General features: G+C 36.5%; 1 protein-coding gene across 1 annotated transcript in view; it reads left to right on the top strand.

Moving 5' to 3' along the window:
- The first annotated feature begins 2,075 nt into the window (after positions 1–2,075).
- Positions 2,076–25,026, top strand: part of stag1a (STAG1 cohesin complex component a) — a 52,580-nt gene continuing 29,629 nt past the window's right edge. The window contains exon 1 of the mRNA XM_081374353.1: positions 2,076–2,271. The gene's annotated coding sequence lies outside the window, so the exon portion shown is untranslated. The remainder of the gene's footprint in view (positions 2,272–25,026) is intronic.

The raw sequence follows: 25,026 nt of genomic DNA, 5'->3' as shown, positions 1-25,026 counted from the left end.
AATGTAATACATTTTATCTATTTTTTATAGTGCACGTAATAATGTTGTGATGCCTAAATTGGCTGGTAGTATTTAAAATGATTAATTTTATTTCGTTATACTGTTATAATATTATAAAAATGTTATACTATCTAAAAAAAAAAACATTTATTTTATTTCTGGTAAAAAAAAAAAAGTGGGTAACACTTGTGTCCTTTTTACATAATTTGCATATACTTACCATAGTAATAACAGTAAATTATGCATAATTACATGCAACCAACCCTCAACCAAATCCTAATCCTACCCTAACCCTATAGTAAGTACATGTAGTTGCTTAATAGTACTCAGTACTTAAATGTATAATTACACTGTAACAATGACAACTTAAAATAAAGTGTAACCAAAACATTTATGTAATTTTATTAATTTTTTGTCTCTATCAAATGTACCCAGATCTGAGCTATACAGCATATTTATTTTATTTTATTTATTGATTTATTTGAATAGGGACTGTAAAAAAATAAAACATGGATCCGAGCTGTAAAATATGCATTGCATAAAGAGGATAGCATATGCTAATTTGCATCTCAGGTCCCTAAAAAGGCTTTTCTAAGAAAAAAAAATTAAATAAATAAATACCATCCCTGCTTACCCTAGGTTAAAACGTGTTACTAGATGTAGTAGGCTACATACATACAAATACAGTACATACCTAAATATCTCTAAAAAACATATTTTAAGGATACTTCCAATCCTGGAAACATGAATAAATGATTTAAACAATAATTAAGTAAATTTACATAATGTTTTAATATTAATATTTGTATGACAAGTACCACAAACTATCTTAAAATGATTCAGAAGAACCACATTAAATATCTTTATAAAATGAGAACTTTTTAAAATGAGAGTATTGTGCCTATTGCATTATCAAACAAAATGTGAATACACTAGAAATGTTTTTTTATTTTTTATTGTTTCACACACATTATATTACATATTTAATGTCTCAATTTTGTGTAGGCAAATAGCACAGAAACAGCTAATCAAGAAAATAACATGTCATCCCATTTGTTTGGCACAGCATCTGTGGTGGTCTGACAGGTTGTTTTCATTGTGATTCAGGTCTTTCTCTTAATTTTGAATGACTCATCAGCCTTGCAACCAGACGAGAGGCCAGTGTGGACCAGACCACAGCTCTATAGGCCATCTCAGTGTGAAGACCACCCGCATACATTACACTCCAGTCCCCTGGTGCAATTACACAAAGATCAATACAGATTAGTCAATTACTGAAGACTGAGAGCTTGTTGTTTTTTCGAATAAATGGAAATGCGTAGAAGAGCAAAGAAAAGCCAGCCAACGAGATTCAAATAAAGTGCCCCTATTATTTTAAAGGTTCCTAATCTAGTCTCCTACAACAGGTTGACATGCATTAAAAGTAAAAAAAAACACACTTATTTTTCTCATAATATACATTGCACATCACCACATTGTGCATTATGCAAATGTACCTTCTAGAACCGTAAAGTATAGGATTCTAATAAAACCCACTCGTAAAGGCGGTTCAGAGTCGATTTTTTCTTTTGGGAGACAATAACTTTATTTAGTTAATAAGGGCACTTTAATGCAATCAAAAATAAAGAGAGAAATAGGCCTTAAAAAGGAAGTAGGCTAAAACATGATCATACTTGATAAAACCAACTTATCATTCACTGGGATATGCAATGCTATTGAAGTTTCAGGGCATTTCTGCAATACATCCATTGAAGAGATTTTACAAATAGCTTCAAATCACTCTTCCATCCATTTATAGAGCTCCTGAAACATCAATCACACAATGAAATAGGCTATTATAGGCTATATCAATAAATCTTATAATGTTGACCAATTATGTTGTATCATTCTATAGTTTAAACGCCAATAGTCATGAATAACTCGTCTTTCATGAGAAGAAACACATTAGCACCAAAATCGTGCTAATTTAGCGTATAAACAGCAGACATGCTTGTCCTTGTTTATATGAGGGTCTCTCCTCCTCCCCCTGCCGCCCGCCGAGTCTCGGCTACTCTCGGCTGTGTCCGCCAGAGGGCGCTCGGGCTCCGGTGTCAACACGCGCCATTCGATTGTGGAAAATGCCACCAGATGGCGGTTTAGGATTGCTGCTCTTCTGAAAGGCGCGGTTCCTTCTCCTGGTCCAATTTTCAATTAAAAAATCCATATTTAGCAAAACTTTAATCGAATTCCGAATAGCGGGAACGCCGACCTTTACGACCATGAGCACCCCAGGTGAGTTGTATGCGTTTTTGTGCCGTTAGTGGTGTGTGAAGGGTAGCGGGTCTGGAGATTAAAGATGGAGGACAGTGAGGCTGGTGGGGGATGGGCGGCTTCTCCTCTGCTCTCACACTGACTGCATCTCCTCAGGCCAGATCCACACACCCGCAGCCGAGCTCTGGCTGCTCGTCTGCGGCTCTGTGAGCACACACGGCTCGGTCATGAAGACACGGGCTTATTTTCTTAAGTGTAATTGAGCTCTTGAGTGTCTGCAGAGCTGTCTCGGGTTTGTCGCCGACAGAGAGCTCATTATATAATGACCACTTTATGGCACTGATTGCTGCGGGCTTGAGTAGATACTGGTTTGTTTCTCAAGTTTTTTTTCTTAGGATATAATGAATGTCCCGTTATTTGATCTGTCAAAGCCAATAAATTATTACAGACTTGTCAACAGCAGCCTTAAAATGTAATCTGGTGTGCCTGAGTCATGATAATAAAATTAATCCCAGGGTAAGAGATGGTGTGAGGATAGAAGGACAGGTGTAATACTGTTGCTATAATAGAGGAATATAACGTGAGAGACTTTAGTGGGTAAATATGTGTGAGGGGGGAGGGGTTGAGTTTTCACCTTTGTTTTTTTCGTCTGTACTTTCTCAGACTGAAGGAAGATCACACTAGTAGTTAAACTTCACAGTCAGCCCACACATCACCTGTGTTATTAGTTATTTCTCTGTTTGACTCAGGCAGGTTTTCAGCATGTCAACTTAGTGAGGAAACTTACTTCTAAATGATTTTAAAGGCCCTTTGGTAAATGTGTTGTGGCTGAAATGTAATATTTGGGAGCAGTTATCCTCCTTAAAGTTCAGCTTCATCTCATAAACACAGAAACACTCCCAAATCTCCTGTTCAACATGTTTGTGTCCACTGGTTTATGTTATACATGCATAGCAATTCCAAGATTTATTTCTATTGTAGATTTTTTTTTTTTTTTTTTGCTGAGAAAGGTTTATTGGCTTTCCTGGGAGGTAGTGAAATGCAGTGTTTTATTGCTAACTAAAACTATTAAAATAGTTTCATTACTTCAAATAAATCCAAAATAATACATTTTAGATGAAAATATTATATATTAATTAGAAATTGTGCCTTGGGAACTAACTAAGTTGCAGTATTAAAGTTATTAAAACTGAATCAATTAAAATTGAACTAAATAGAAGCTAAATAAAAAAAAGTCAACTTATAAAAATAAAATGTATGTTGAAAATATAAAAATTAATAAAGCTAATTAAAAATAATAAATACTATAACAGTGTAAATATAATACTAAAATAACACTGGTTTGATGATGGAAAAAATATGGAAATTAATAAAATCTTAAAAATCCACTGAAAATCCACAGAAGTTGTACAGATTTAAATATGAACAGAAAGTCATTGAATAAATAAAATAAAAATCATAAAACATGTCTTGGAAAATATTTTTTTCTACTTTTGTTTATTATGTTTAGCTTTAAAATATGAGATTTTTTTTCACATATATGATATGATATATATATATATTTAGAAAGGCTGAAATATTGTTGGTCAAAAGGTGTGGGAACCCTGAGTGTTATTCTGAAAGTACAAAGGATTGAAATGTAAGCCTATATTTAGCTTGAAAACCTCATTGTCTGGGAATTGTCGTCCAGTGATTAACAAAACAACAACTTCACATTCTTGCATTTTCAAGCCAGACAGCCCTGGAAAGATTTGTGTCAGTTACTTGGCTTTATTTTGGTTATATTTACTGATCATTCTTATTATACAGTCCTACAGTTTTACATTAAATTGTGAATTTCACGATTTCATGCAGTATTCACTGGACTGCAATGTTAAGACATTATGCTGTGGCCTCTTTACAGTATTAAAGGTCCATATTGTAATATTGCTGTAATTTTGAAGTGTGTCCCGCAAAGCGTTGCACTTCGGGACACGCAGCGGTCAGGAAAACCACTCGCTGACTTTTTCTGTGATGTGCAAATAATGAAACCCTTTTTTTATGTTACCCAAAAGGAAATCAGCACGAGCACGTGGCACATCCTGTGGTTGAAAGTGTGGGCTTTAAAAAAACATCTGGTGAAAACTGACTCCAGTTCAGTTTGTGAAATGTGTAGCCTACCTGACTGACAAGAGATTTTTAAAACAAGCCAACCATGTACTTGCTTTCCTACTTTTCCTAATGGATTGAAAGTATAAAATCCTGCTATGCAAAGCTGAAAGGTGTTGAGTACCCTGTTACGTTCAGACATTGATCTCAGGGCGCATCAATTACCCCTTTTCCACCAAAAAAGAACTGTTTCGGAACTGGTGCTGGTTCAAAGTTGGTTCAACTTGTGAACCTTCTCAGAACCTGTTTGTTTTTCCACTGACTAGAGAGCCCTAGCGAACGACGTCGTTATGTCACTGTGTACGTTGCCATACGTCTTTGCTTGCGCCAACTTCAAGCATAACAATTACAATGGCGGACTACATCGTCTTTCTGCAAGTGTTTCTCCTGGCTTTGCGATCCTATATTGGGGTCAGAAGAAGACGTTTAGAACACATTTGTGCTGCTCTTCTGGATATAGACGGAGGTTACGTTCGAGAAGAAATTCTACAATAACCCCGCCCCCAGCCCCCGATGTAAGCATGACAAGGTAAAAGAACGGTTCTAGTCCAGCAAAGAGCTGGTGCCGCTTTGGAACCAATTTTCCTGGCCGAGAACCGGTTCTTTGGCTGTCGAAACACAAAGAACTGGTTCACGAGTAGGCACCGGCTCCGAACCGGCACCAGCACTGCCTTGATGGAAAAGGGGTAAATGAGAACAAGATCTGTGATGTAGCCTAGTTTAGAAACGTTTAACAGTGGCTCACCAAGTCCTTTAGCAGCCAAAACCTGTTCTGTGTCCAAATCTCCATTTGTTTACTTCTCCTCACAATCTACAACACAATCATTATGACATCTTCCTTTTTAAGAGTAAGTTAGAAGGCATGTGTGTACTTGTACATGTATTTCTTATAATTTCAATTGTGCTTGTTCAGAATGATCTGTTTGACGTCAACAGGGTTTACTTTAGTGTCATGCCAGACATGCAGAAAAGGCCAACACTGTCTGTATGTTATCTATTCTATATAAACCAGATGAATCTGACATTAGTGCATGCATATAAATCATTTATAAATCATGCTTACTGTTACTGTTACACTTACTATTAGTGGACATTTTGTGTTGGATCCTATTTCTGATCTTTAGCTCATTTATGACATACTAGTCTTGATGCAAAATTAATAATGACATAGGCTACCCTCTACTTTTGGAGGGTTAAAAGTTTCAGCTTCTTTGCATCAGTACATTACATTTTACCAGATCCAATATTGCCTTATCTTTGCTGAAGGATTGCTGTACATCTGGGCTTTTATTCATGCAAAATGATAAACACAAAATTTGCTTTACCCAAGTTTATTTTGAATGGCTTTTGAGTCATTCACTTGGTACGGTGAAGCAGATTGCTTGCTACAGTTAATCAAGTGTCTTTGTCAGGCCTGAGGCCAAAGACTGTCTAATGAAAAGGGTGAATGAGTTGGAAGGTTCAGTCTGTTGATGCTAAAATTATATTAACATGCGAAAGAGGCTCTTTTACCATGAAGTACTATCTGCTTTGATTTACTTGTATACCCCTTTCACACAGAGAGTTGATCCCAGAAAATTGCCATATAATTGCTAGTGTCTTCCGTATGAATGCAAACATATCCCGGGATCAGTCCCGGAGCGCGCCCTGTGTGAACAAAAGGCAGGACCAATGCCGTAAGGGGTGTGTTGTAGTGATGACATTGAAGCAGAGATAGTTTGTCAGCTTAGTGGAACGGTACACAATGTGCTAGTTTATGATTGAATCAGAAAAAAAAAAAGGTTTCTTGAGAGAGAAATTGCAGATCATAAGCAGACTTAGACACTGTAGAGACATTACTGGTCTGAACGCACCATAGACTGTAAAAAAAAAAGATGGACGACACCCCTTCATTCTCTCCCATTGGTTAAAAGTGAACCCACCTAAGTCCTAATATGGCGCAGATTTGGGACCTGATTCTGCGCAGTAGTGAACGTGGGACCCGAGTCTGCGCAGTAGTGAGGGTGGAGTGCCTCACTCCCGCAGAAAGTTTACTGTGTGAAATAAAGTTATGAACATGTAGAAATTAAAGATAAAGCTCCAATCTCCTCCCGAAAATCCAAAAAAAAGTCTGTTGGTGCCTCAGTGACTACTTCGTTTAGAGAAGCTGTCAATCATGACGTCACATTCCAGTTTTTATAGCATCAAATAACTAAGACCAAACTTATTTAAAAAAAACTAACACTTAAAACTTACACCAGCGTGATAAAACGACCTAAAATGAAAATTTTACACAGATTCCAGAAAATCACTGGCAGTGTGAATGAACCGAAATCCAAACAAACACATGATCAGTGTATTTTCCGGAATCGCTGTGTGAAAGGGGCTTTAGAATTTTCATCAGTTTTTGTCAGCTTGGGGCAAATTCAATCGTAGTTGGTAGATTAGGCTACAAAACAAGGTGTTTAAACAGACATAGCGAAACTCAAATTAAGTCAATTGCTTGAAAACCTAATAATTCTGACATTAGTTTCCATCATTGAACTTTATCAATCTCGAATTTTAACATCGGCTCAAAAAACTGATGGATAGTCATAAATGGTTTAAAAACTGGTATGAATTTTACTAAATATATATATAGAAAAGGTACTTGTTTATGTCACTTTATTTAGATTACCATAATAATATGTTATAAGGTTATCAGGGTAAAATATTGACATAAAAGTAATTTAAAAAAGTTGAAATTAGGCATGGTCAAATTTTCTACGATACTTGTAATAAGGCCATCATATAACAAAAGAGGAAAACTGAATATTAGTTTTAATAAAGTTCAATACTGAGTCATAAAATTGGCCATAGTCGAAGAACCACCCTCGTTTTAGCAGTAACTGCTCCCCCCGTCAGCCGTGGGTCTGTAGCAGATCTGTGAGATTACCAATTATATCACCTGACATCTTCAGTTTGTCAGCACACTGCTCCGATACGTCTACAGTACAGATATGTGATTATCTTCTCTGCCGATGTTACCCTCAAAACAGACATGAATGGTCCTTTGTGTTCAGTGAAAGAATGTGATTGAAGCTTGTTAATGTGCAGCAGTTCTTGGAGTAAAGACGGCTCCATGCTGAGTCTCTCCTCCCTCTCCTTCAGTCTCCATTTTGAGAGCGCCTGCAGCGGGGCGGCCATGACTGCTGCTGCAGTGACACCAACACAAAAGCACTCTGCCTGTCCCATTCAACTGCATGTGACCAGTGCAAACTCACTACTGTGGGGATGAAAGTGCTTTTGCTGTTGTTTAGGTTGCTGTCTGTGAAGGATTTAATGGTATTGTCTTCTGGTGAAACACATTTGCCAGCCTCTAGTGAAGCTCCCAGTGGATCTGTCTCATCAGTTATTACTGCAGTTTCTCACACATTCAGCACCAGCTGCTGGTGTGTATGTGTGCGTGTAACCTTAGAGAATGCGAAATGTCTTTCTCAGTCTTCAGGACCTTCTCTTTTTCACAGTTAATGTGTGTTTGGTGTCTGCTGAACAAACCCTCCAGAATAAAAGCAGGAAGTCAGCACAATGTCACGTCTCAAACTAAGCCACAGCTGCATTCACACACCCCACATTGTAAAGTGATTTTACACTAGAGTCAACAGTCTGCCTCTGTTTATCAGGTTTGATGTGCATTATTTTATTCATTTTATTAGTTGTAACAGGGTTTTGTATATGGATGGTATCAGCAAGGATATCTAGATCACTACATATCATATTATTATTCATAGGCTTAAATGGTAAAACCATGCTGGCCGTACCACAGGTAAAACCATGCTGGATAATCACTACCACCGTCAAATTATATTATGGTTAAGTAGCCTAAACACACGTAAAAACTATACACGCACACGCCTTCATAAAGAAACTGCCATAATTTTATAACAAAAATTAATTACCCACCTAATTAATGAAATACAATTTAAACAGGCCTAACTATATTCTTAGTACCAGTGGTTAGAAAATAACGGAAAAGTTTTGTGTAAACCAGGGGTTTTCAAACTTTTTGGAGTCAGGGACCCCTTATAGGGTAGAATTTTTTTTCCAAGGACCCAAACATAATTATAACAGTGATTAAACCCTACGTTAATCAGTTCAGTTCAGTTCAACTTTATTGTCAGACTCAGGGTCCATTAGAAAACCATACAACATTACAGACACCCAACCCCTCCCTAAAAACAACAACAAAACAATTACCAATTATAAAAGACAGTTATACCAGTGCTTCCACAGAGGTGACTGGTATCGCACAACAACGTGTGTGAGAGAGAGTAATTAACATAATATGCTTGATTTATTGGTGCAAACAGTCCCTATAATAAATGTACTTTTTAATAATAGGCTACAGCTCAATTTTATTATTTACCATATTTTCCAGAATATAAGTTGCATCGGTGGAAGTCGCATTTTATTATTAGATTAAAAAATAATGTAAAATACTGATAGGCCTAAATAAAACGAAACGTTAACAAACTCTAAACATTGTAAACTTGTATTTTACCTCTCCTCACTCTAAATCCTTTCAATTTAATGGCTTTTAACCTTTTGAATACCAAGACTAACAAACTTATTTAAGGTGTAACTGAAACATGCATTGCTTCAATGAATGAGTCATTAGTTGCTATTTATTATGTATAGAAGGCTTTGTACTTCTCCCGTGTCCCAATATCCACTCAAAATAGCATCCGTCACATATACTCAAAAAAATGTACAACAGGCAAATTAAATAACTTTTCTATGTTTCTATGAAAATGTTCACCTGAGATTTGGAAGCAAATCAAAAAATGATTTTCTAATGATTTTACACAGAGATTGGTAGGTATATTAGTCAAATCTGTTGACTTTAGCAAATTAACAATCTTTGTTATTATTTGCAATTGGTGACAGTTTGCATACCTGTTACTCAAAGAGTTTTAAATATATCTTTATATCCTTTTAAATTTTAATCTTTACAAACGTTTCTGTTGGTATCTTATTTTGAAACGCTGTATATGGTTCATTTGCAGAGATAGAGGGATTTCAACGTGGCTCCATGAGTGAATTGTACACATTTTAAGGGGTCAAAACCAAATGTAGGTCACTTTGCAAACAGCTGATACCTTTTTTTATTTTTATTTTTTTTATTTTTTTTTTTAAAGAGGAATGTCTGAAGAACAAATTGTTGAAACTAGTAATGTAGCTTGTTTCCCTCTATGAAAATAATTGCATAGAACATACCTGTAACTCTAGGGCCTGGTTTCACAGACAATGCTTAGATTAAGCCAGGATTAGACCTTAGTTCAATTAGGACATCTAAGTAGATTTTATAAATGTGCCTTAGGAAAAAATTATAATACTGGTGTGGAAGGTGTGCATCCTGAGACAAAACAATGGCACTGACATATTTTAAGACATATTTTAAGATATGTCAGGGCAAGTTGCTTTCAGTTAAAACAGCTCAAACCTGCATTTTAAACCTCATTTTTAAGGCCCTATTAATCTCAGGGATATTGGGATCCCAATGCAGCTCCACATCCAAATTGTTTATTTGACCCATTTTCAATGATTAAATGTTAACTGCGGGTAATGTATGAGCAGTGTAAAACATTAAATAAGATAACCCTGATTCCCATTTAGCCGGGGTTTAGAATTACCCAGGGTGGAGCCCTTAAATGTTTAAAAGTTAGAGGTATTATCACTGATTCCACCAAATATTCCCCTTAGCAGTGGACACTACTCGATCTATGACTAATGCTTCACGTGTAATAACAATAGGAAATAAACGGAGCAATTCCAATAGGGTCCTCACACCATCGGTGCTCTGACCCTAATTATAATACTTAAACAATCTTGGTTTATTGATGTGAATACAATGTGTGGTGAGATCAAACACACTTTCCTAGGAAGCATTAAACTTGTTCTTAACATGTAGTTACGAGACTGCATATTTGAAATCTTGCTAGCTTCAGAAGCTGTTACAAAAGATATATATATATATATATATATTCTTCCAAATATCTCTGAAGTTGAATCAAATATAGAATCATATGAAAAGACTACTGCAAGTTAATGTGCCACAACTTCACCATTTCAGTGTATTTTTGGCACTCGGACAGGTATGTTCTATCCAATTGTTTTGATGAAAGGAAGCAAGCTACATTTTTAGTTTCAACATTATTTATTCTTCAGACATTCCCCTTTAATTACAATAATAAGTATCAGCTGTATGCAGAGTGACCCACATTTGTTTTTGACCATTGAAAATGGGTAATATACAACAATTTGGACATGGAGCCGCATTGAGATGCCCAGATCTCTGGGATTGAACTAGGACCCTAAAAATGAACACCTCACAAGAAACATTAGCTAAGAACCAGAATGTAAAATCATATTGAGATACGTATCTTTAATGCTTCTTGAGTTACAAGCATGTAAACATTGGAAAGTTATTATGTTACTCAGACAGGTATGTTTTATGCAGTTGTATAAAAAAAGAAAGAAAGGGAAACATGAAAAAATTTCAAGTTTCAATATTATTTGTTCTTTAAGTTTAGATTTTCCTTCAAACTATCATATGCATGGAAAGTGACCCATATTTTGTTTTTGACCATTGATAATGTGTACAATTTAACAATTTATTCTTTGAGCCCTATTGAGATTCTAATATCTCTGGGATTAAATCATAGAACCTTCATAATATAGATACCAAAAGAAAAGTTTTAGAACCAAAATCTAAAAGGATATTAATACTTCTTGAGTTACAGACATACAAACTTTAGGGAAAATTGCCCATTTTTGAACTGTTACCATTAGCATATAATGCATCAAACATTAATAAAGTCAACAGATTTTACAAATATACCTACCAATCACTGTGTAAAAATAAAATAATGATGCTGAGATCTTTCCAAAATAATTGTTACCCCCATTCATCCCCTTAAATATGGATAAATATTTGAGGAAACTATTTTTGTTTGTCTTTTTAAAAATTTCAAAAATTTGAGCAGAAATTCTGGGAGCAGAAGTTCTCCGAAATTTGGTTGATTTGACACGGAATGACCCATGTTTGTACACTATTTCTACTAGTTTCTACTTTATCCTGCAGCAATTCAGATTTAGGAGAACCGATAGGACACACCGAGCAGTTTTTCTGCCTGTGAGCTTTTCCTCCTGCTGCTCTGTATTGTTTAGCAGTGATGAAGGAAGATTATAGCGAGCCCAGCGTTCAGGGTTAATCCTCTAGACTTCCCATCAGTGGAGTAAGATCCCTTATGATTAAGGGCTTCTCACGTCCCCTGGGCCAGTCATCTGCTGTTTTAAGCACCTTATCTCATTACTGTGCAGTATTGTGTCTGTGAGATTTAGATGTTACACAGAATTGCTGCTACAGACAGTGCTCCTTCATAGTTCCATAGTGCAGTTAAATACTTAAAAATGTATGAATGTCATTGCATTAGGCTTGAAACCAAGTGGCTTCTGCAAACACAGGATGCTAGACCTTTTCTCAGCAACTATCTTTACCTTTTTGAGCAAATTGCATTTCATTATTATCAAATTGTTCAAATGTAATATCTATTTCCATCCATGAAACTTTGTGTTGAGCCAAGAAGTCAGTATTTCATATTTACATTTAGATGCAACTCTTGTTCTGAAAAATGTGTTTGTACTACGTTTCATTACTATGTAATGTATTTTTTCAATTGTGGCCATTTTGGGGGGCACTGTATGAAGATATTATGATTGCCTGTCTGTAATACAGTAAATATGTCTGGATTGGTTTTGTCTAGTGTGACTGACATTTTGAGCATGGTTATTATAATAGTTAAGTAAAACTATAAGATATTTGTTACTTGAAATAAAAATATCATTCACTGAAATAAAATTGAGAATAAAACTAAAATAATATCTCAATACTAAAATAACACGATATTGAGCAAGCAGGCTATTTCAGCTGGTTCCTATTTTCGTCCTTAGCTTTTCTGTTTCTGTCTGTCTATCTGTCTGTGTGTGTGCTTAAGATTGCAATTCTTAAAAAGTCTCTCTGCTCAGCCATCATCCCCTCACCTGACATTCCTCTCCCGCAGGTGAATGGCCTCTTTGTAGCGTACGTCTCAGAGCCGCAGTCGTGACGATGGCTTGTCTCAACAAAGCTCTTTTGTTAACTGACGGCACTCGGCTGGTTATGTGCAGACTAAGGCTTTTACTTAATCATGTTCCTTATGTTCTGTATGCTCTGGGCTCTTTCCTGCGAACGAGATGGGGTCTTGAAATATGTGTGATTTAAGGAGAGCAGATGGTATTACAGACTGTGGTGAACAAATCAACAGTGAACTCAAGCTGCTGCCTTACACAGATCCGGTTTCATTATTGTGTTTTGTCATGTAATGTAGTTCTCCTGCTCTGTAAGGCAGAAAGTCTCCACTTATCCAGTCAAACAAATCATACGTTTGGACAAAAATACTAGCCTAGTGCTTTTTGCAAGTGCACCGTTTTACGTGTATAACCTTGATATCATGCACTGTCTTTATCTTGTTTTTCTCCCTCTGCAGGACAGATGGGAATTTTAGTAATCATGAAAATGAGTGTAATTTCTGTGCCACTAACAAACAGCATTGCAAATAATCTGTTTTAGTATTTTTTTTTTAAATGCCCATATTAGCCTTCATTTAATTTTCATTATTATGTCTGGTAATGGTGGACCAACAATCTGCAAGAGAGTCTTTCATGTAGTTTATGTAGGCCTATATCAGAGATGAGGAAAACTAAAAAGCCTTAATGTGTGATGGTACAGCTTTGAAGAAATCCTCATTTCTCTTCAGAGACATCTGTTTCTGTTACCTAGAATGTCATTTCACCCTCTTATTCTGCCCTGTGTCACATTAAGAGGCGATCAGTTTAGCCTGTTCACCAGTCTCCCATCAGCCTCCATTGATTTACTCTTAATAGGGTGTCTGCCCTTGACTGAATGGAGGGAGAGTCATTCAGCTAATGCCTTCACATTTTGAACGAGGCTGTGATGTCTAGATCTCAAAGTGCCTGCTAAAGCATTTGTTCTTTCGTGAAAAATGTATGTTTATTAAAGTTAACATGAAACCCCATTTTACTGTGATGTAGGCCTAACTGTTGTTAATGCTGTAAATGCTGTATGTATTCTTCCATTTCAACTGTATTCTTAATTTTCATTAAAGATTACTAAATTTACGGCAACCAAAAAGGAAAGTAATTATTTTCTTGGCTTTAAAGGCAAATGTATGGTTAAGTTGTTAAACGACGCATATTTCAAGGGAAACTTTTGTAAATATGCATCCACCGAAATTTAAATTCTGGGCCAAAACCGAAAATTCTGGATGCTCTTGGTCGAAAACCAAAAACAAAAATGCTTTAATAAATGTATTTATTTATTATTTTAAATTAGCTTATTTTTGTAGCCTGGCAAGCCAGACCTACATCAAAATGTTAGGTCTGGCAACTCACGATAGACACGGCTCAATCCGAGGGGCGGGATAAACGGCTGTCTTTCAAATTCACTCAATAAATTGCACGCAATAGGACAGTGCTTCAACCAGCCAGAGCGTTTTCCCAACAGCGGAGCTAACGTTAATTGATAGATTCAACTTTTGAATCTGGCCAGCAAAACGACAAACACATCTTCCTTTTTTAAGAATGACTTAAGTGCCGTTCTTTGCTCTTTCTTTGCTCTTTCTCAAAGAAAAACTTAACTCCAAGTCCTCATTTTGCTGCCGCTAGGGTGCGTCTAGATTTCTAGGCTATAATTTTTGTATAATTGTATTAATATTATACCTTTTTTTTTTTTGAGTTCTTAATGATACTGAATAAAAAAAATACAAGCCAATATATGCCTTGTATTTACAAGCTAATTACAAGCATAGATAAATACAGTATAACAAAGTTACAGTATAACAAAGTTACAAATAATAAGTAAGGTCTAACTGTAGTGTATTTAGGTTCAGACACTATAGTGTTCACTGTATAAATTAAATAGATTAGTCTTTGTTAAAGCTGTGTTTTGTTGTTTGATTAACATGAATGACTTGGCAGCAGGTATTTATAGGCTGCTGTCACTTTAAGACCGAATGCACGGATCCAATATAATAAAACACATCCAATTTCTTTCTCAACTCTTTATGTTCACTTAAGACATAACGACTGTGTTTACGAGAATACTTGCCGAGACTGGTATTTTGACATAATTATTATCGTGTATGTGGCCATTCAAACGCACAGAGAATCAAAAGAGGAATCAATTCTGATTTCATTCTGAAACTCGTATCTGTGTGTGTGTGTGTGTGCGCCCTTCGGGTGTGTGCAGCTATGCTGTGTGCACACAGATAACAGCGTGCGAGTACCAAATGGATGGTGAAACGTAGCAATCATTTCGCAAAACATGCATGCCGAACCATGGGGCCTGGTCCGTACGGATCAACTACGATCCGTTTAACCCTTACCAATATTGAGTGAAGCGTCACACAGCTCAGTGATAACAGCTAAAGTGAGAGTGAAAACTAATCGCTGAACACTGAGGGGCGGGGTGGCATTTTCGGCTCATATTTTCAGCCGTTTTTCTCTTTCGGCCAAAAAACAGAAAATGCCATTTTCGGCGGTCAAAACTTCGGTGCATCCCTTAATATAAACAATAAAATCTCACAGTGATTAAACCTACAAACCTAATGGACCAATTGCACATTTCCAGGGTTATCTGAAGCGGTCATAGTTGTGTAAACATCTATAGTGGTGAAATGGAGATGACAGCAAATAAAATTTTTGTATTCCAATTTGCTCCAATGGCAAAATAAAAAATCAATTGCATTTCCATTACTTTCTAAAAGAGGGAAAATATCAAGAGATTGATTACAGCAGTAAGAAGAGAGAATGATGTGAAATTTGCCATCACTCTCTCAGCCGTTAAATTTGAAACACCCTCACAGCAACTTTTATTAGTCTTTGTAATTAACTGTCAAGGTAATATAACAAAGTATAGCATTACAAATGTATACTACATTTTTCAAAAATGCATATATAAAAAAACTTTACTGGATTTTCAAGGTTGATAACTGTGGAAACGTGTCATCACAGTCTGAAAAGGGTCCATAATCCAGATGGTTTTTGGGGCACATGTCACAGCAGGTCATCCACCCTGTTCTACAGCTCTGCTGATGTACTGTTGGGCTTCATCCCAATATGTTTTCTTTAAGAGCTGATGTTTTTATTCCAGTGCATTCTGGCTACATCTGACAAGGCCTACAGCTTCTTGATAATTTAACAGCTGTCTGATACTGCACAAAAAAGCTGCTCAATAAATCAAGCAATACATGAATAGGTAAATATGTTGTCTTTTTCTTTTCTAACTGTATAATATAAGCATGTGCAGGTCTATATATAGATTTTGCACTTTTCTAATATGATACAGCATTTTACAAATTTTATTATAACAATTTAAGTGAACATTTTCAAAATGTCTTTTGTTATGTCCCCATTTTTCTTTAATTGCTTCAGGATTGAAACTGCATGAACTCCACAAGTTTGTGTCAAACCTGAAGATCATGTTTTTCAGCAGATGATCTGCAGCATCTTGTGTGTCAAGGGAAGCAGAACCGTCTGTACAGTCACATCATCAGTGTCACAAATTTTTAGGGATGCATGATATTGGATTTTTGCCATAATCTGACATGCCGATATTTTTCAACTCATTTTGGCCGATGCCGATACCATTATACATATCTTTTTTCCTCCAGTGCAGGAATTCTAAATGAATTATTTTTCATTTCAGTCAACACGTGAAGCTTGGGTGGCATGACTTCAGGTTACTTTAACCCAGGTTATTTTCATCATCTGTTTAAAAGGAATAAATACAGATTAATAAAAAAATATTTTTATAATTAAAGATTTTTATTCGTCATGTAGGCTGTAGCTTCTGACAATTAAATCAAATCAGACTCATGAATTTATGACATCAAGTACTGCTTGCTTTATTCAGAAACAGAAGTAACTTAATGTTATTTTTGTATTATACTTTTCATTTGATTAGTCTAACAACAGCGGACCCCTAAATAAATAAAACTCCATACAGGGCAGGCACTAGGACCTGGGGGAGGCTGCTGCTGCTGAGACTGACTGTTGATGGGTGCAGGGTGCGATTTGTGAAAAAAACAGAGGGGGGGATGTTTTGAAACATTTTTATTCATAAAAATAAATCATGAGAACATATGACTTCATTCACTGCATTTGCTGCTCTGGACCCTTTTCATTGTTCCCAGCTAGCTAACAAGAGTTTTCGTGCTGAAAAATTACATACTATTACAAATATTTGTACTTGGTGACATTCTGAAAAGCCGTACATGGATCAAAGCTAATGGACAGGATCAGATAAATCAGAGTTTAGATTCTCTGCCCGAGCCCGAATTTGACCCGACCCGGGCCGGGCCCTTGATCCAGCACTTGTGTTACAAAATGCAACACGTCACGTGTCGTGCTCAGCGTCTCGCACGCATCACACCGGCCCGGGATAATAATCTTTAAAAATATTTATTTTGTTTAAAAAATATTCTATATTCTAAAACCTTGTTGAATTAAATTAGAGTTTTAGCCTACTAGGGCTACTCCTCCTAGGCCATCCAAAGTTCATTCTTGTTCATTTTCTGTGTTCATCATTTTTCACGTTTTATTTTTTTTTATTTTATTTATTTTTTACGTTTCTTCTTTCAGATCCATTTGCGATCCATTTCATTCTGAATAAACAAACAAGGCAGTTTACATGATTTGTCCTTGTTGCATTATTCATTATGATAATAATTAATAAATGCACGCACAATATCCGTGAACTTGATAAATGTTGCAGATATGTTTTACTATGCACAAACAAATGCCTTTCAACTTATGTGTGCACAATTCAGAACCAGTAAATGAATGTGCAGCAATTTGTACAAATAGAGTGTCTGTATAGGCCTACTATATGTGTTGTAGCCTAGCCATTAAATAAGCTCATTTAGTTTCATATTTGTTAAAATATTATTGTTATTTTTTTCCATCTATGTTGATTTATGAAAAGTGAACAGCAGCATGAATCGGGAGACTTGGAGTGGGTTAGACATGATTTTGACCATTTCATTAAGTTTTGTTTTGTAGAAAGCCTTTCTTTAAAGTGAATTTCGTTTTGTATAAATTGTATCTTAATTTTAATACATTTTTCATCAACGAATTGCGTGTATTTAATAAATAAGAAGCAAATATAGCAGACATAGGCTATGGCCTAATCAGAGGCGCCGCCGCGGTTACTTGCACTGCACGATAACTTGAGCGGATCTTATCATAAATTAACCGAAACTAAGTGTATGCCTCAAAGAAAATATTAAGAAATATATCTAAAGAACGCTTGAAATGTCTTTAAATGAAACAATTCAAAACGAAAAGAAATAGGCAACACTCTGATGTAATCCATGCATTTCTCCATATATGCGCATTCACTACGGAGATGGCGATCGTCAACTTCATCTTTGCTTCATCTCAACTTCCCTGGCGCCACCCCTGGGTTTAAATCGGGCTCGGGCTCATAACATACAGTTAATGTGTCGGGCCGGGCCGACAAAGTCAATTCGCCTCATTCGGGCTTCGCGTCTACCGCGCCGCGCGAAACGCATCGCGCCGCAGGACCTCTAGACGCGCGTAAACGCGTCTTTACATTGACTTAACATTGAAATCACTCGCGCCAGACACTAAAGAGTGAGTGAGTAATCAAAAAACCTTTGCTTAGCCTCAATTGAGTAAAACACCGTATGTGCAACTTCAGCACTAACTCTGCTTGTCATCATAGAAACAGATAATCAGATTGTGATGTTTATTCCCGCTTCAGTAATATGCTGCATATGCAGCGTAAAAAAAGACCTGCAACCGTCTCGCAAGTGTTGATAGGCTATTACTCGTGAGGTGTAACCAATCATATAGCGCCGTGGGCGGGACATTGAGCAAGTCTGCAGAGTGGTGGTTACGTAGCGCATTTTAAAATAAAAAGGATTTTAATCAAACAACGGATCCGTGATAAGTTTTGTGATCCGCCTCGCCACTAGTGTAGTAGCAATGATCACTTTGAGGGGGGGATAAATTTATCCCCACCGGGGATAAAAATAATTAAGCAGAGGCAGGGATACATTGACCAGAAAGGGGGAAATCCTACGCATCCCCCCCGGCAAATCGCACCCAGGATGGGTGTATCCATAGATATCATATATAAACGCTAGATGTCTCGTGCGCACTGCTGGCCAATGGAGGTCGACGTCCGCACATGGCGGCCATCTTGCCACAGGCAGCTCGCTCACTCGTTTAATGGTGCATGTACTTTTAAATAACCATAACTTGCTCAATTTTCTACCGAATTTCAAACGGTTTGGTTTGTTATAAACGTCAGAGATGTAGTTATGACACTGCATACATACACTGCATACATATGAATAATTATAACATACATGTTCAAGCATTCGGAATTATAGCCACGTTAATAATGTTTGTAAGAAACCAAACCGTTTGTAAATCCGTCAAGATTTCAGCGAGATAAGAGGATTTGTGTGCGTGCTGATCACTCACCTTACATTAAGCCTGCCTGTGACAAGATGGCCGAACGGTGATGCCGGAAGTGACTGCGCCATAAGACATCTAGCGTTTATATATGATATCTATGGGTGTATCGCCCCTTTCAAGGAAAGTCTGTTCACCCAGCAGCCATATTTGCTAGCCTTTGGACTATTTGCTAGCCTAAGTCCTATCTTTTTGAATAGGGAAATCCTTAAAGGGGTGATGAACTGAGAAATCAAATTTTCCTTGAGCTTTTGACATACAAGAGGTCATCATACTATAAGAATATTCTGTAAGTTTCAGAACTGAAAACTTCCTTGTTAGTCCAATAAAAGCTTTTGACACCAGGCACAGCGAACGACAGGTTTTTCAAAGTGGGGATCTATGACGTCAAAGAGTATCAAACAAGATCAACGCCTACTTCAACACTGCCTGTTTAGCCCCGCCCACCGATTCTCACATTAAATGAAGCTAATTATAATATGCAAAACTTATCCAATCATAGCAGTGGCCATTTGCTTTCAAGTCTTCAATGCGGCACGCCCATAAAAACCGAGCGTTTCAACGACTTTATCAATCAGTGATTGGCCCTTTTATTTTGAAGGCGGGACTTAATCCGCCATGTTGGGCATTGCACTTTCTCCCATTTGTAAATAATGAGTACACTTTCTTTGTATATCTAAAGTCTTTGGTATCACACACAGGATGTGCTCGGTACGATGATTACATTCCGACGTTGTTCCGATAATCTTGTGCCTCCCTACAAATTTTATTTGATTAGTGACCTAGAAATTGTGCAAAATCGTAAATGCCTCTTTTTCATTTTAGCTCAAATTTTATTTGTTTGTTATGCATTGTTCAAAATTCTTAAACTTTTTTTTATCCCAGATTTGTAATGTGGTCTCAGTGCTGTATAGTGTAACTACATTAACTAGTGTTTTGCTGTGGTCTTTTGAAACTGGGTTAGGTGTTAGGCCAGCCTTGATGTACAGCTGTATAATGTATACATTTCATGGATTCACTGTGAAAAACCCTAGAACTCGCGTCCTTCTGCGATCCACCTCCTCAAAGACTGTAGTAAGAGTGTTTGCACGGAGTGACTGAATGAACTTCTCTCTCTGGGTGCATCACATTACATTTAAGTTGACTGTAAGTGGATGTTATTTAATCAAAAAAACGCCTCCTTGTGTAATCTTAAAGCAATTCTTCCTGAATCAGTCGATATTTGTGAAAGCACACATAGTGTCTCTTACATGTGTGTGTCGTTTGTGGCTGCTGGATTAATAGCTCTGTGTGTGTGTGTGTGTGTGCCCGACCCGTGCACACGCACGAGTGTGAGTGAGAGGTTTAGTAGTAGTAGTTGCCAAGGATGTGAACGTGCTCCACGCATGCGCGTGTTGCTTTTACTGTAAAACACTTAACATGCATGACATGTATTCCAGAAGGCAGGCATTACCATGGCAACCCTTGTAGGTCATAAGCTGCAGGTTTGATTTGATTGGCTGAATGAAGCAAGCGCACACGGGAGAGATCAGTCAGTGGCAAAGACTGTTTATTTACAGGATGTCCTTTTGGATCTACTCTACTTATCTGATTTCTCTTTTCAGCTTTTTATCCTGAGAAGCAATAAGAATTGTTCTGGCTTTCCGTATTAAAACATGCTCCAAGTTTCATATTTATTTTGAGAATTGGGATTGGCTTTGATGTGTCTGAACTTCAGTACTGGATGCTGTTTTAGTTTGTGTGTTTGTGCAAAGTCAGATAAGATCATCTTCCGATTGTTCATATGTGTGTTACTTGCAGTTTTCACCCTAATCACAATATGGGTGGGTGCCATGACCAATATGTTATATCACGGTATGATGAGTCATTTATTTCACAGTAATGGTATATGACAATATCACAGTTTGTTTGTTTGTTTGTTTGTCTATTTATTTAATTTAGGCTATTTATGATAATCCATGTACTTTCTTTTTATGTTTAGATTATTCATAACATATTTAAATTAATACTTTTCAGCAAGGATGCATAAAAGTGTACATTCTTTTACATTGTCACAAAAGATTTATCTTACAAATAAATGTTTTTTAAACACACAGAACATGTTTTCAACATTTATAATAATGATAAGAAATGTTTCTTGGGCACCAGATCAGCATATTAGAATGATTTTTGAAGGATCATGTGACGCTGAAGACTGGAGTAATGATGCTGAAAATTCGTGATGCTTTGCATCACACAGGATAAATTACATTTTTAAAACAAATAGAAAACAGTTATTTGAAATTGTATTGTAAATAACATTTTACAATATTACTGGTTTGCTGTATTGTTGATCAAATAACTGTAGCCTTGGTGAGCTTCTTTCAAAAACATACAAAAAAAATCGTACTGTATTTTTTATTAATATATTATACATTACCTGCAGACTCTGTTGCCAGATGTGCCTTTGACACTTTTTGCATGCAGCCTAGAAGGACAACTCAATAGAAACTTAGACTTCACATTTAATATTTTACAACTTGGGTAAAGTATGATTTATTTTGTGCTGTAGATTCAGCAGTAGTGGCCTAGAACACTGGTGCAGAAATCACTGTAATTATTGAGTTACTAATAAAAGACAGTTAAGCTAGTATTGTAAAACGAAAAGTGTGTCAGAAGCCGTACATTTGAACAATTAATGCTGCATGATGTTGACTTATTGGCAACTGTAAACAACTAACCTCTTGCAATGTGCCTAACAAACACCCCTCATTTATAAAAGTGTACTTGTTGACACATTTCTAATGTCACGTGGCACACATGCACCCACTCAATGTTTTTTATATTCCAGTATAAAAATTAAAAATTGGTGTCTTGTAGGATTTTGTTAAATACAATTGAATAAAAGAAGTCATGAACAATGTCTCCTCTTAATGAAAAACGTGTCTTTTGTAATTCAGAGGATAAATCTGACATGATCGCAGCATGTGACTAAATTTATAATGACATGATGTTAGCCTATGTCGTTAAAACATAATTTTTCTTGTTATTATGATATATTATATAGTTAAAACTACATATATGTACGTGACGTGACAATGCGGGACTTTATCACAGTCTGTGCGCTTGTCGTCACATGCGGCTTTGATAGCGTAATCAAATTTCTGCCTGCATTAGCCTACTGTTAATAGATAGTTGCCAATTTTGAAAAGAAAAGTAAACTAACTTGGCTGAACTTGACAATAAACATTAGTATTTCAAAAGGTTTCTTTAGCTTTATACAATACCCTACCGTGTTTGTAATCTTCCATTTTTATCGTGCAACGTGAACAAGGCGATTGCCAGCGCTGCCGGTGTTGCCAAAGTCATAAGATAAATGAGGATCTGCATGCTGCCAGAGGAATAATTGGAATACACTCTCATAGATTTATTTTTAATGTTATGTTTTTATTATGATTCATCCCCAATCTGTCTAAAATATAATGCTATCCAATCATTGCACTCAAAGCCTGAGGTTTTGAATAGTTTAAGATGATCAAATTAGTTATTTTTGAATAATTGACTAGGCTGGAAATGCTTCTTTATTCGAAACACTTCAGTTTGATTTAACACTTGATGATTGTATCGGAAAGTAACATTATCGTTGTTTAATTTGTGGAGTCTTTACTCATAATTGATGTTTTATGGAATGCATAACCTTGTCTAATTGTAATACTGTGTAATAATGTTATATGTTGTTTGTAATCAATTCTTGCATTTCTTTAATAAAAACAGATGGTCAGACTTTGAAGTATTGTGCACACACATAGGCTTGTGCACGCCCCTTTAAATAATGACAGATGTGTCGGAATAACATGACAGAATTTTCCTTATACCATTATACCCGACTAATGCAACTGTGGTTGGTGTGTTTTGATGAACAGTACATCAGTAAATCACAACACACCAGTGCTATCGGTACTGCCATTGATTCAGGCTACAACAGAATTTATTTTACTATACTATTTAAAGCTATTTGAAGAACGTGTCGTGGACTTTGATAAGGGCCTATTTCCCAAGTTGTCTTGTTTTAACACATCTTGTTATAAGGCAGAGGCATAAAGTTATGATGACATATTATTATTATTATTATTATTATTACAATAAAATATATAGTTTTAATGACACATTATACCGTTATTAGGAAAAAACATCTCGGTTTAATGACATAACATCTCTTTATTACGAAAAATGTGTTTTAACAAGAAAAATGACGCTTTAACGACATAGCATCTCGTTATTCCGATAAAATATAATGTTTAAATGATATAACGTCTTAGTGTTATGATAAAAAATAGCAGTTAAATTACATATCTTGTTATTACGAGAAAATATATAATTTAAACTACATATCTCATTATCACAACATTCTTGAGTGGAAAAAATAATATGGCAGCAATGTGCCAACATAACATTTATCTCCGGAAAGCAATTAATGACCTTAAAGGGATCATATGATGGTTCTAAAAAGAACATCAATTTTGTGTATTTGGTTTAATGCAACGTGTTAAATTATTTTACACATACTGTACATTATTGTTGCTCCTCTATGCCCCGCCTTTCTGAAACGCGTCGATTTTCTGAAAAGCGCGGTGTGCTTTGATTGGCCAGTGATCCAGTGCATTGTGATTGGCCCAAAAACCTTAAAATGTGTGACGGAAATGTCAGCACTACCTTGCTCGAGTCCGAATCTGATCCGGAAAATGCAGATGACCAATCTGATCGATCAACTTTGCCAGTGCGACTGGACCAGATCGTATCAGATTGGTAAGGTTTTATTTCATTGGGGACATTATAATTACTTATACTGTCTTTTTACGAGTCACGCTGCGCTATGGGTGTGTATGTAATCATAAAACTATGTCTGCATTTCTGCATTTGCAAGCAAGCGCTATTCTATACTAAATGAACAAATTCTTAAAATAGGAAAACATACTTACAGGCTGTGTGAGTCAGAAGCGCCAGAATGTACATGCAAATATGGAATTGCTTTTTAGAATCTTTGTGCACAGCCGGCCTTGTAGCTACTCTCCAGGTTCTGGAAACAATCCTCCAAAAAAATGCGCAGCACACAGTCAAAAAATTTTTGTTGTACTGTTCTGGAACAGTGTTGTAAATAAAGCTTAAGCACTGTTTTCTAATTGTGTCCTCTTTTGGAAGGCCAAACAAAGTAGTTTGGCTTTCGCAACAAAAAGCGTCTCCACAACATGGTGGCGCCGGCGCAACAATAATACAGCAAGAATAAAAGTTCCGCCTTCTTTCTTTGTGTATACATTTGGGCAGTGTTATGAAACTCTGCCCCCACATACTGACATAGCTTTGTGGGGGCGAGTTAAACAAAGCGTTTTAGGAAGGCATGGCTGCAATATCTCTTTAGGTTTGACACTTTGAGCTTTGTAACTCTGCAGATCTTATACTTGCACTAACAGCTACATAACACACTAAAGAAAAAGGGAAACATGAAATCGCATCATATGACCCCTTTAAAGAGCAACTTGCAGGTTAAATTTATAACTGAATTAATACTTGAAACTGTCTGAAGAGGTTTTTTAAAAACACATATGTAGAAATTACTAATGAAATCTAATTGGTTGTAGAGATTTTGATGAAAATGTGCTAGGCTCTGGAATACGCCTTTCCCCCTATAGCAACGCGTCATATGACGTATGCCGAGGTAAATATGAGCTCGCGTTCAGCCAGCGCTCTCATTGTGGGTGTAGTAGTTAGAGCAGTAGTGAACGACAGAGAAAGTTTTAGATCGAGTTTTAGAGAAGCCATAATGGAAAATTATTGTGTTTGTGCTGGTTGCACAAAATCCAGCCTGTCAGGACATCGTGTCCATCATTTTCCTTCTAGGAAAAACAAGGCTTTTCGTTCTTGGGTGCGTTTTGTTCAGGTGAAGAGAGCAGACTTCACTGCCGCGTCTGTCACCGCACACTCGGCCGTTTGTATTATATGCTCATAATTATATGCCTGTGGGCCATCATAGGCATGCTCGTCGGAGAACTCGGTTTCTTCATTCACATC

Source organism: Scardinius erythrophthalmus (assembly GCF_964197995.2).
Source record: "Scardinius erythrophthalmus genome assembly, chromosome: 9".
In the NCBI taxonomy this organism is placed as follows: Eukaryota; Metazoa; Chordata; class Actinopteri; order Cypriniformes; family Leuciscidae; genus Scardinius; species Scardinius erythrophthalmus.
Note: the sequence above shows the minus strand (reverse complement) of the source record. Positions and strands in the feature narration are given on the sequence as shown.